Raw genomic sequence first — 11,591 nt, forward strand, 5'->3', positions numbered from 1 at the left:
TGAAGTTAAAGACAGTCTTTGGTCAAAAGACAATCTTTGGTAAAGAAGAGATGATGGGCAAAGATGACACAACTGTTAGAAATGGATCTCATCGCAAAGAGACAAAAGGACCCCTGGGGAATGACAGAGATGCAGAAACAAATGGGAAATATGTATCAAGGTGATTTATTAGCACTTAGAGTACAAGTTACCATTAATTTTCAATTTTTTTATCACAAGGATTGGCAAGTGAAGAATATTAGTGACAGCTCTATGGTTCAGGATCGATAATAAATCAAAAAAGCAATAGAGAAAACACCATATAACCAAGTGATTGATTTGAGTCCACACTACTAATACACAATTCCCCACATATACATCTATACATAGACACTAGAACTCAATGCAAACAGCAAAGTTGGTAAAATAAAAACAAAAACCAGCTCAGTTTCTTGTTTGAAAGAATGCAATCAACAACGGGAATAAAAAACCCCTAACCCCACTGTACAAATGCAAAGACCTGGTAAAGACAATGAACAATACAGAAAACCAATGAATAACTAATCCACAAATATGTTCAGCTTCTCAGGTAATGAAATCATTGCAAAGCAAAGCTCCTTCACATTGTTTTCCTCGTCAGATCATTGCTTTCATGTGAATACCCAGAGAAACAGGGGATGCTGTGAAAAGTATGTCTCATGAATTACTATTGCAAGGTCCTATCTGTAAGCAGTAAATCGGTATAGGTCTTTCTCATCAGTATGGAAACAGAATCCAATATGCCACATTTAAAGACAAAATGAAATGCCCTGACTTCATCGGACATCCCGCCATCCCTAATATTCCTATCCCCTTTAATTGCAAAACTCACTGGTTGTGTTCTATTTTACTGGAAGTACTTTATGCCTCCCGCCCCCTGACTTCATTGCCAACAATCACCCATGTGCTGCTGAGCTCAATGTTCACTTCTTTCTTTAACATCATCAATGACTCCATTAATCAGCTCATCAGGCAAAAAAATGAGCATAAAGATCTCTAGGTTCTAGGTTAGGCTGGTCATTGTCCGCTGACCTCAGGTCAATGCACCAGACTTGGATTGTCTCTGACCCTTTCCTGCAGGACCTGCTGGAGTCTGGGAGTCACCTGAATGGGAACTCTGAGGAAGGGGTCTCCGTGTGGCAGTCTGAATTCCTCCTGGGTGGGGATATTGGTGGCTAAATTCTGTCCCCACACAAGATGGCAGGAAGGAGGCTGCTGTCAGTCTCCTGGCCAAACGTAGGACTCCAGAAGCAACAACCAGGTCCCATCGAGGCCAAGGTGGCACAGGCAGAGGGACTGCAGCACAGGAGATATTTAGAGATTCCTCTGTCTGTTCATCAGGCACGTTTCCCTCCTGCTCCCCCAACCTCTAAGGACATGATTTCCCTATGGGACACTGGTGTGGACACAAAGGAAAGTATCATGGAGACTCTGTGTTCCCAACACACCAGCTTATAACCAAGTGAATCCAGAGTTAATTACTCCTTCCTTGGGAACTCCACTGCTCCCAGAGTTCAGACCTCCTGGCACCTTACCCAACCCTGACTTTGACTTTTGCCCAAAGTCTAGGACTGAGCAATCTGTCTGGATTAGATACCTTGGATCTCCAAAGTGTTGACTTGTGATGCAGATACTGCCCTACCACCTAAAGAAAATTGCTGTTTTCCTTTCCAACAATGAGAAGAACTGTTTATTTGATTTGAACCTTGAACCACTACACACCTCAGCTGTAGGACTCATTTGCCAAACAATTAGGAATTTCATGCTTGTAAATTAACAGCTGTCATTTAGTCCCTTGTTGTGAAGCATTTGTTAACTGTAAGAAATATATTTAGATTTTTTTTGCACTATAATATGATCTTGTAATGGTAAAGTAGATTCTTCCTGGTAGTCTCCAGAATGAACCAAGTCTTGCAAATGCAAATGTTTTTAGCCCAATGAGAGCCATTTCAGGCTTCTGATCCCCTGAATGCTAAGAACATAAATGTGTATTAAAACACTAACATAATCCTTTTACATAGTAGCAGGAAATGAATGCAAACATTTATACAAAAAAAAATTGTTCAGGAAACTGAGATTAAGCAATTGTAGGCAAATGTTCAGTCCTTTGACAATTGGCCATGAAGTATGCTTTCACAAAGACTGCTTTCAGAGCCCTTTTCATGTCTTTGTTCCTCAGGCTATAGATGAAGGGGTTCAGCATGGGTGTGACCACTGTGTACATCACCGAGGCCACTGCACTTGCGTGGGAGCTCTGGGGAGCAGCAGAGCTAAGGTACACTCCTAGGCTTGTACAATAAAATAAGGAGACAACCGAGAGGTGAGATGCACAGGTGGAAAATGCTTTATACTTGCCCAGGGCTGATGATATTCCAAGTATGGTGGAAACAATCTTAGAATAAGAATAAAGGATCCCAGCAAAAGGCCCACCACCCAGCAGGACAGCTGCAAAATACATCACCACGTTATTAAGAAAGGTGTCAGAACAGGCAAGTTGGATCATCTGATTGAGTTCACAAAAAAAGTGGGGGATTTGGAAGTGTGTACAGAAGGACAGCCGCAACATCATTAAACTTTGTAACAAGGAATTCAGGATACACATGATCCAGGACAACAGAACCAGCAGTCCACAGAGCCGGGGGTTCATGACGACCGTGTAGTGCAGGGGGTGACAGATGGCCACAAACCGGTCATAGGCCATCACGCTCAGCATAAAGAAGTCTAAGACACCAAAGACTATAAGGAAATAAATCTGTGTGATGCAGCCTGCATAGGTTATAACTTTGCTCTTTTTCTGTATATTCACCAGCATCTTGGGGATGGTGGTGGAGGTGAAACAGATTTCTACAATGGACAGGTTGGCCAAGAAGAAGTACATGGGAGTGTGGAGGTGAGAGTCTGAGCTGGCGGCCAGGATGATGAGCAGATTTCCAAACACAGTGATCAGGTACATGGAGAGGAAAAGCCCAAATAGGAGGGGCTGCAGTTCTGGTTCCTCTGATAAGCCAAGAAGAAGAAAATCTGAAATTTGTGTATTATTGCCTGGTCCCATGTGATGGAGGTGACTTGAAGGAAAGAAGCAAACGGCATGACTAATTCTTATACAACCATTTATTAGTCATAGATTCCAAATGTTACTCTTTATATTTTGTAGTCTAGAAATTCATTTCAATATGTTGTGCATGGATATGGTCCCCTTCAATGAATCTCTTGTATTCCAATCCCTTTGTTCCCCAAAAGGCCATGTATTCCACAGTTTTAATTAAAAAATTATCCCCAATTTCAGAAATATAAATTGAGTGTTGGCAATGTTTTAGGCATTCTATAGGCAAGGAGTATAGGTTCTAGAAAAAAAGAAGTCCCTATCACGCAATGATGGAGAAAGAATAAATTAACAAATAAGAAAATAAATTATATTTCTGATGGTAGCAGGTGGTAATATGAAGAAAAGGAAAAGAGGGATAAAGCAGAGAGTGAATGGGGCATGTTATTTTCATGAGCATGGAGACCAATTCTGCAAACAAGGTGACATTGGAACACAGACCTCAAGTAAGAGATGGTGGCAGATCAAGGATTATGGGAAGTGTGTTCCCAGCAGAGGGAATGGCCAGTGCAAAGGCCCCAAGGAAGGCACTTGTTTCCAATGTTCAAGTCAAAGAAGAAAAGTCTATGCTGCAAGGGAAATGAACAGGAGAGGGACACTGAGGAGAGAAGCTTTCAGACTTGCTGAGGAGGGAAGTGGCCTCTCTGCTACCTCTGAATCTTCAAGGCACAGGGACTTTCCTGTCCACACTGCCTGTCCCACTGCATTCATCATATTGCAAAGGCATCCCATGAATTGAAGAAGATCCCCTTCTTAGTGGCCTCTCTTGATTGAGTTCTGGCCACTGTGTTGTGTCACCTTGGGATTTATGAGTCCTGGCATCCTGTTGTGGGGACTGCTCACACTCTAAAGTCACACACGCACAGGACACCATGGCCCCCTTTGTTGCTAGTCCCTGTCTTTCTCAGCCCCCGCCATCTTGATTATACCAGGAATGGATCTAATCCAAGCAGCCAGATCACCAATCTTTCCCCTGTGAAGTGCAGAAATGCTGATTCTTAAGCCTCCCATGGATAAATTATATATATATGTTAAGAAATATATATTAATAGTGTACACCCCCCAAAATGAGAAAACAGATTAAGCAACACTTCACAAAAGGAAGTATACACAATACAACAAATGTTGGGCATTTTTATATCCAACATAGAAGACTTATTTTTCCTATATCTCCTGCATCATTATTTGGCTGATTCATTTCTATGGGGTCTGATAGGAGATGAGGTTAGCCCCTTTTTCCCTTTTCTTATGTGACATCTCTTATTGACATTCTTGGGCTTTGGGTATTGATCTCTCCTTTGACAGACCCAACGGGCACACTCTAACCCTCATTCTGGATTTCATCCAATGTGCAAAGGCATTCCCAGACATTGGTCTATAAATCCTGCCCACACCATGACAATTCTATCTTTTTGTTCTCAATAATTTGCTTCATATCATTCTGTCTGTGGACAACATATCATACACACATTTATTTCATTGCGCTCTGTCCTCACTGTTACAATTCATGATTCAAAAGTGCAGGGAATTTGTCTTCTTTGTTCACTTGTTTTTTTTCACTAAGTTATGTGGATATATGTGTTTAATTTAAAAAGACCCACAATATCAAAAGTTATAGAATGAAAAGTATGAAGGGATCACAAAACCTGGTTAAAATGTAAAATGAGTAGTTTTAAAACACCTGTCCTAGGTGAATTTGTATGAAAAACCAAAATGGACTGAAATAGGATATAAAATTGCAATCATTAATGATATCAACATGAATTAATAATTAAATTGCTCAAGTCATAAACACAAAAGAATGTAACATATAATGTTCCTAGAATTCTCAGTTTTTACTTGTTAAATGAGTTGGAAATTAGGTCTCAATGTATAAGGACATTTACGACATGGCAAGGTTGTAATCCAATTTCACTGGAAAAGGTTGAATTGTTAAATAAATAATGGCATAAGGGACATCTATCTGGAAGAATATGAAATCCATCAGATCTTACCAAAAAAAATTTAATAACTTAATCAGGGAAACCAAAAAACATAGGGATCCCTCACTCTGAGCTAAGTTGAATTGGCTCTCAGGTGATGACGGGTCAATGTTCTTGGATTCCATTCTTTCTGACCCTGTCATCCATGGTCCACTGGGGTGTTGGACTCACCTGGCTGGGGTGTCTGACAGGAAGGTGTCCTGTGGAAGTCTGAATTCCTCCGTGGACAGCAGATGATATGGCCTAAAGCTCTGTCCTCAGCCAAGACAGCAGGAAGGAGTGAAACATAGGCCCCCAGTCAGAATTAGGACTTGGTCCAAGGTTGCACAGGCTGACGGACTGGAGATGAAGAGGTATTTTTAGCTCCCGTTATCTGCTCATTAGGCACATTTCCCTCTTGTTACTCCAGCTTCTATGCACATGATTCCCAAGTGGAAAAGTTCTCTGGACAGAAAGTATGCTTTCTTAATGAATCTTGGTTCTCAAAAGACTAGATTAGACATCATGTGAATCCAGCTTTTTTTTTTTTACCCCTTTTTCCTTGATCCCTTTTCCTTGTTCTCTTCTTGCTCTGTGAATCTCCTAGCATCTTACTTACCTCAGCTCAAAGCTATAATTTTCTCCAAGTCTGAAACCCTGTAACCCACCTGGGGCACCTGGGTGCCTCAGTTGGTTAAGGAACTGCCTTCAGCTCAGGTCATGATCCCGGGGTCCTGGGATCGAGTCCCACATTGGGCAACCCCTGCTCTGCGGGGAGCCTGTTTCTCCCATTACCTCTGCCTGCCACTCGGCCTGCTTGTGCATGCTCTCTCTCTTTCTCTCTCTCTCTCTGTCAAATAAATAAATAATTTTAAAAATCTTAAAAAAATAAAACCCAGTAACCTGCCTGGATTAGGTTTCTTTATCTTCAAGGCATTGACTTCTGGTGGGGACCCAGCCCTGCTACCTCCACACATGGTCTGTTCTTCTTCTCAAGAAGGCAGAGAAGTGGGTTCTTCTGATAACAAACCTTGGCCACAACGCACTTGGTTTCAGGAGATGTTTGCTGTTATAATTAGGAATTTCTTACTTTATACAAGTTAAGAGCTGCCACATAGTCCTTTGTCATAAAATCATTGTTTATTATAACAGGTGTGTTTACGTCTTCTCATGTATTACAACATGACCTTCACATCTCATATGGATTGTTTCATTTAATTTTAATAAACATCTTATCCCTGAGGAAGTACATTTATGAACTCCATGCTTGGTGCTGTCTAGTGACCTGTCCACATTTAATATCCAAGTATGTGGTGGCCTTGAGTTCATTCTGTCAGGATGCTTCCACTTCTCAAGCTCTGGGGCAGTGGTTCTCAACCGGAAATGAGCTTGCTTCTGGGGAAATCAGGCAATGTCTGAAGGGGTGTTGCTAAACACCTATAATCCACCTAAAATACGCAATTTTATTATCCTGCCACAAATGTCAACCATGAACACTGAGAAATCCATCCAGACCAGCATCTCTCCAACTTCGGTGTGCCTGTGAATGCACACGGATCCCACAGCAAGTGTAGAATCTGATCACAGGTCCCTGGGTGGCCCAGAGATTCTGCATTTCTAACAAGCTCCCAGGTGATGTTGCTATCTTGGTGTTAGGAGTTATTGTACAGTTAGGTAGTCTGGGCCAGGGTCTCCAACAATAAAAAATGGAGTCAGGACAGCTAAAATAAAATAGCACTGAGATCCTGTTCTCCAGCTTAGACAGAACCTCACTGACATTCTTCTTCATAGCCCTTGAAGAAACGACTTCTTCAAAATGTCCTAAATAAGACAATTAACCACAAAGCATTTGTCAATATCATAAGGGTAAGGGGAAATTAGGCCATATGCCCCCAGAGGACAGGAAAAAAAAAAGACCCATCTTTTGGGTTTTCAACATAGAGTATCATGTCATCTGCAAAGAGTGAGAATTTGATTGCTTCTTTGCAGATTCTGATGTCTTTCATTTCTTTTTGTTGTCTTATTGCTGAGGCCAGTACTTCTAGTGCTGTGTTGAACAACAGCAGTGATAGTGGACATCTCTGATGTGTTCCTGACCTTTGGGGAAAACCTCTCAGTTTTTCCCCATTGTGCATAATATTAACCGTGGGCTTTTTGTATATGGCTTTTATGATATTGAGGTATGTTCCCTCTATCCTTACACTGTGAAGAGTTTTAATCAAGAAAGAATGCTATATTTTTTTATTATGTTCAGTTATCCACTGTATAGTACATCATTAGTTTTTGGTGTAGTGTTCAATGATTCATTAGTTGCTAAAATACCCATTTGCATCGGCATGGATGGACCTGGAGGGGATTATGCTGAGTGAAATAAGTCAAGCAGAGAAAGACCAAAAACAAAACAAAACAAAACAGATGGTAAAGCACACACATAAAGTAAATACCTGTAATTAAAAAATGCATACAAATGAATTGTTCCAGAATGTGAAAAAGTATTATCAGAGCCTGGGAGGGGTTTTGTCTCTCAAGATATAAAGAATATTTTCATCTGAAAAAAAAAATAAAAAAGAATGCTATATTTTGTCAAAGGCTTTTTCTGCATCTATTGAGAGGATCATATGGTTATTTTCCTTTCATTTATTAATACAGTGATCACATTGATTTGCAGATGTTCAACCACCCTTGCCACCCAGGAATAAATCCCACTTGGTTGGGGTGAAAAATCCTTTTAATATATGTTGGAACCTATTGGCTAGTATCTTGGTGAGAATTTTTGCATCCATGTTCATCAGGGATCTTTGTCTGTAATTCTCCTCTTTGGTGGGTTCTTTGTGCAGGCTTTGGGATCAAGGTAATGCTGGGCTCAAGGGAAAGAGTTTGGAAGTTTTCCTTCCATTTCTATTTTTGGAAACAGCTTCAGAAGAATAGGTAATAGTTCTTGTAAATGTTTGGGAGAATTCCCCTAGGAAGCCATCCAGCTCTGGACTCCCGTTTCCTGGGAGATTGATTATTGCTTCAATGTTCTTGCTGCTATGGTTCTGTTCATGTTTTCTATTTCTTCCTTTTTCAGTTTTGATAGTTTATATGTATCTAAGGATGCATACACCCCCAAATTCCTAAAACTCATGCAGGAATTCAGCAAAGTGGCACGATATAAAATTAATGCACAGAAATCAGTAGCATTTCTATACACTAATACTGAGAAAGAAGATAGAGACATTAAGGAGTTGATCCCATTTGGAGTTGCACCAAAAACCATAATATACCTAGGAATAAACCTAACTAACAAAGTAAAGAATCTGTATCAAAAAACTGTAGAACACTCATGAAAGAAATTGAGGAAGACCAAAGAAATGGATAAACATTACATGCTCATGGATTGGAAGAATAAATATTATTAAAGTGTCTATGCTACCTAGAGTAATTTATACATTCAATGCAATACCTATCAAAATACCATCAACTTTTTTTTTTTTTAAAGAGCTGGAACAAATAATCCTCAAATTTGTATGGAAGCAGAAAAGATCCTGAGTAGCCAGAGGAATGTTGAAAAAGAAAACCAAAGCTGGAGGCATCACAATGCCTGACTTCAAGCTATATTACAAAGCTGTGATCACCAAGACAGCATGGTACTGGCACAAAAACAGACACATAGATGAATCGAACAGAACAGAGAACCCAGAAATGGACCCTCAACTCTATGGTCAACTAATCTTTGACAAATCAGGAAAAATACCCAATGGAAAAAAGACAGTCTCTTCAATAAGTACTGCTGGGAAAATTGGACAGCTGTATGCAAAAGAATGAAACTGGACCATTCCCTTACACCATTCACCATCAGAAGGAATGATTACCCAACATTTGCAGCAACATGGATGGGACTGGAGGAGATTATGCTAAGTGAAATAAATCAAGCAGAGAAAGACAATTATCATATGGCTTCACACATTTATGAAACATAAGAAATAGCAGGAAGATCTGTAGGAGAAGGAAGGGAAGAATGAAGGGGGGGTAAACAGATTGGGGAATGAACCATGAGAGACTATGGACTCTGGAAAACAAACTGAGGGCTTCAGAGGGGAGGGGATGGGGGATTGGGATAGGCTGGTGATGGGTATTAAGGAAGGCACCTATTGCATGGTGCCCTGGGTGTTATATGCAAATAATGAATCATGGAATATTACATCAAATCTAAGGATATACTGTATGGTGACTAACATAACATAATAAAAATTATTATTAAAAAATGGATGAAAGACCTTAATGTGAGACAGGAATCCATCAAAATCCTAGAGGAGAGTATAGGCAGTAAACTCTTTCACATTGGCCACAGTAACTTCTTTCAAGACATGTCTCCAAAGGCAAGGGAAACAAAAGCGAAAATGAACTTTTGGGACTTCATCAAGATAAAAAGCTTCTGCACAGCAAAGGAAACAGTCAACAAAATTAAAAGGCAACCTACAGAATGGGAGAAGATATTTGCAAATGACACTACAGAAAAAGGGCTGGTATCCAAGTTCTATAAAGAACTTATTATACTCAACATCCAAAAAACATATAATCTAGTCAAGAAATGGGCAGAAGACACGAACAGACACTTCTCCAAAGAAGACCTGCAAATGGCCAACAGACACATGAAAAAATGCTCCACATCTCTTGTCATCAGTGAAATACAAATCAAAACCACAATGAGATAACTCCCTACACTGGTCACAATTGCTAAAATTAATAAATTAGGAAACCTCAGATGTTTATTTTTTTAAGGATGCAGAGAAATGGGAACCCTCTTATACTGTTTTTGTGAATGCAAACTGGTGCAGCCACTCTGGAAGACAGTATGGAGGTTCCTCAAAAAGTTGAAAATAGAGCTACCCTATGATCCAACAAATGTGCTACTAGGTATTTACCCCAAAGATACAAATGTAGTGATCCTAAGGGGCACCTGCACCCCAATGTTTATAGCAGCAATGTCCACAATAGCCAAACTATGGAAAGAGCCCAGATGTCCATTGACAGATGCATGGATAAGGAAGATGTGGTACATACATAGAATGGAATACTCCTCAGCCATCAAAAAATAAATTCTTGCCATTTGCAATGACGTGGATGGAACTAGAGGGTATTATTCTAAGCCAAATATCTCAGTTAGAGAAAGACAGTTATCATATGACCTCACTCATGTGAATTTAAGAAACAGAACAAGAGCATAGAGGAAAGGAGGGAAAAATAAAACAAGATGAAATCAGAGAGGGAGACAAACCATAAGAGACTCTTAAGTATAGGAAACAAACCAAGGGTTGCTGGAGGGGACGTGGTTGGGTGTTGGGGTAAGTGGTTGACGGACATTAAGAAGGGCTGGTGATGTAATGAGCACTGGGTTTTATAGAAGACTGATGAATCACTGAACTCTACCTCTGAAACTAATAATACATTTTATGTTAATTAATTGAATTTAAATAAAATTAAATTTAAAAAAATAAAATCTCCAAATTCTAGCATATGCTATACACATCCTGGTGATATTAAGATAGTACTTCAGAAAAGGAAATGAGTTGGAGAGAGAAAGACAGAGAGATTGGGAGGGAGCGATTGACATTTTCCTTTCCAACTAAGGGTAATTTTCAACAAATATGATTTCTGATTCAGAGTGACCTAGGTTCAAATCCTGTTTTGACTACTTATTAATTGTGTGGTGTTGGGTAGCTTAGTTAAAATTCCTGAATGTACTTTTATAACTGCAAAATTAGGAAAAGATTGTCTCCCTCTGTTGGGGGTAGGGAGAGGGAGAGGAGATACAAGGACCTGGAACACTGTAAGTTCTTGATAAATATTGCCTGCATTTTATCTCATTCCATCAATGATGTAGGCTTATTGTGAGCAGAGTGAGAAGAAACAAATGACCATGAATTAAAATACAGACTTTTGGTGGTCCCTGGGTAGCTCAGTCATTTAAGCATCTGACTCTTGATTCTGGCTTAAGTCATGATCTCAGGGTCCTGAGACTGAGTCCTGTGTTGAGAGTGGAACTTTCATAAGATCCTCCCTCTCCCTCTGTCCTTTCCCACCCTGCTTGTACACTTGGACCCACTCTATCTCATGAATGAATGAATGAATTAATGAATGAATAAATAAATAAATAAATAAATAAATAAATAAATCGTTAAAAAAAAGAAAGGACCATCATCATAGAGCCAATAACCTAATAAGTAAACAGATGCATGACCAAGGCCTGATTGGCATGACTCACCACACCCTGATTACTTAAGATAGCTCTGCAAAAGAGCTCATAAAACCCCTTAACATAGAAACTCTGGGTCCCAGCCTCTTGTGCTCCCTCACTCTCTGGGAGCTTTATACTTTATATTGAGTTTATGCTCAATAAACTTTGCTTTGCTGTCTACCACTCTTTGTCTGGCCTACCTTTTCATTCTTCAAAGTGGTGTGATAGGAACTGCAGGGAACTAAGGGAATAGAGATGCTGTAACACTGGTGTGTGGATCACTCTTTGA

The 11,591-nt window shown here is 39.9% G+C and overlaps 1 pseudogene; it reads right to left on the reverse strand.

The window, feature by feature from the left end:
- Window positions 1-2,117: 2,117 nt before the first annotated feature.
- On the reverse strand, window positions 2,118-3,070 carry LOC123785612 (olfactory receptor-like protein OLF4; annotated as a pseudogene).
- Between the last annotated feature and the right edge of the window lie 8,521 nt (window positions 3,071-11,591).

The sequence above is a fragment of the Ursus americanus genome, chromosome 14, assembly GCF_024610735.1.
Source record: "Ursus americanus isolate L20-20 chromosome 14, mUrsAme1.1.p, whole genome shotgun sequence".
Classification (NCBI taxonomy): domain Eukaryota; kingdom Metazoa; phylum Chordata; class Mammalia; order Carnivora; family Ursidae; genus Ursus; species Ursus americanus.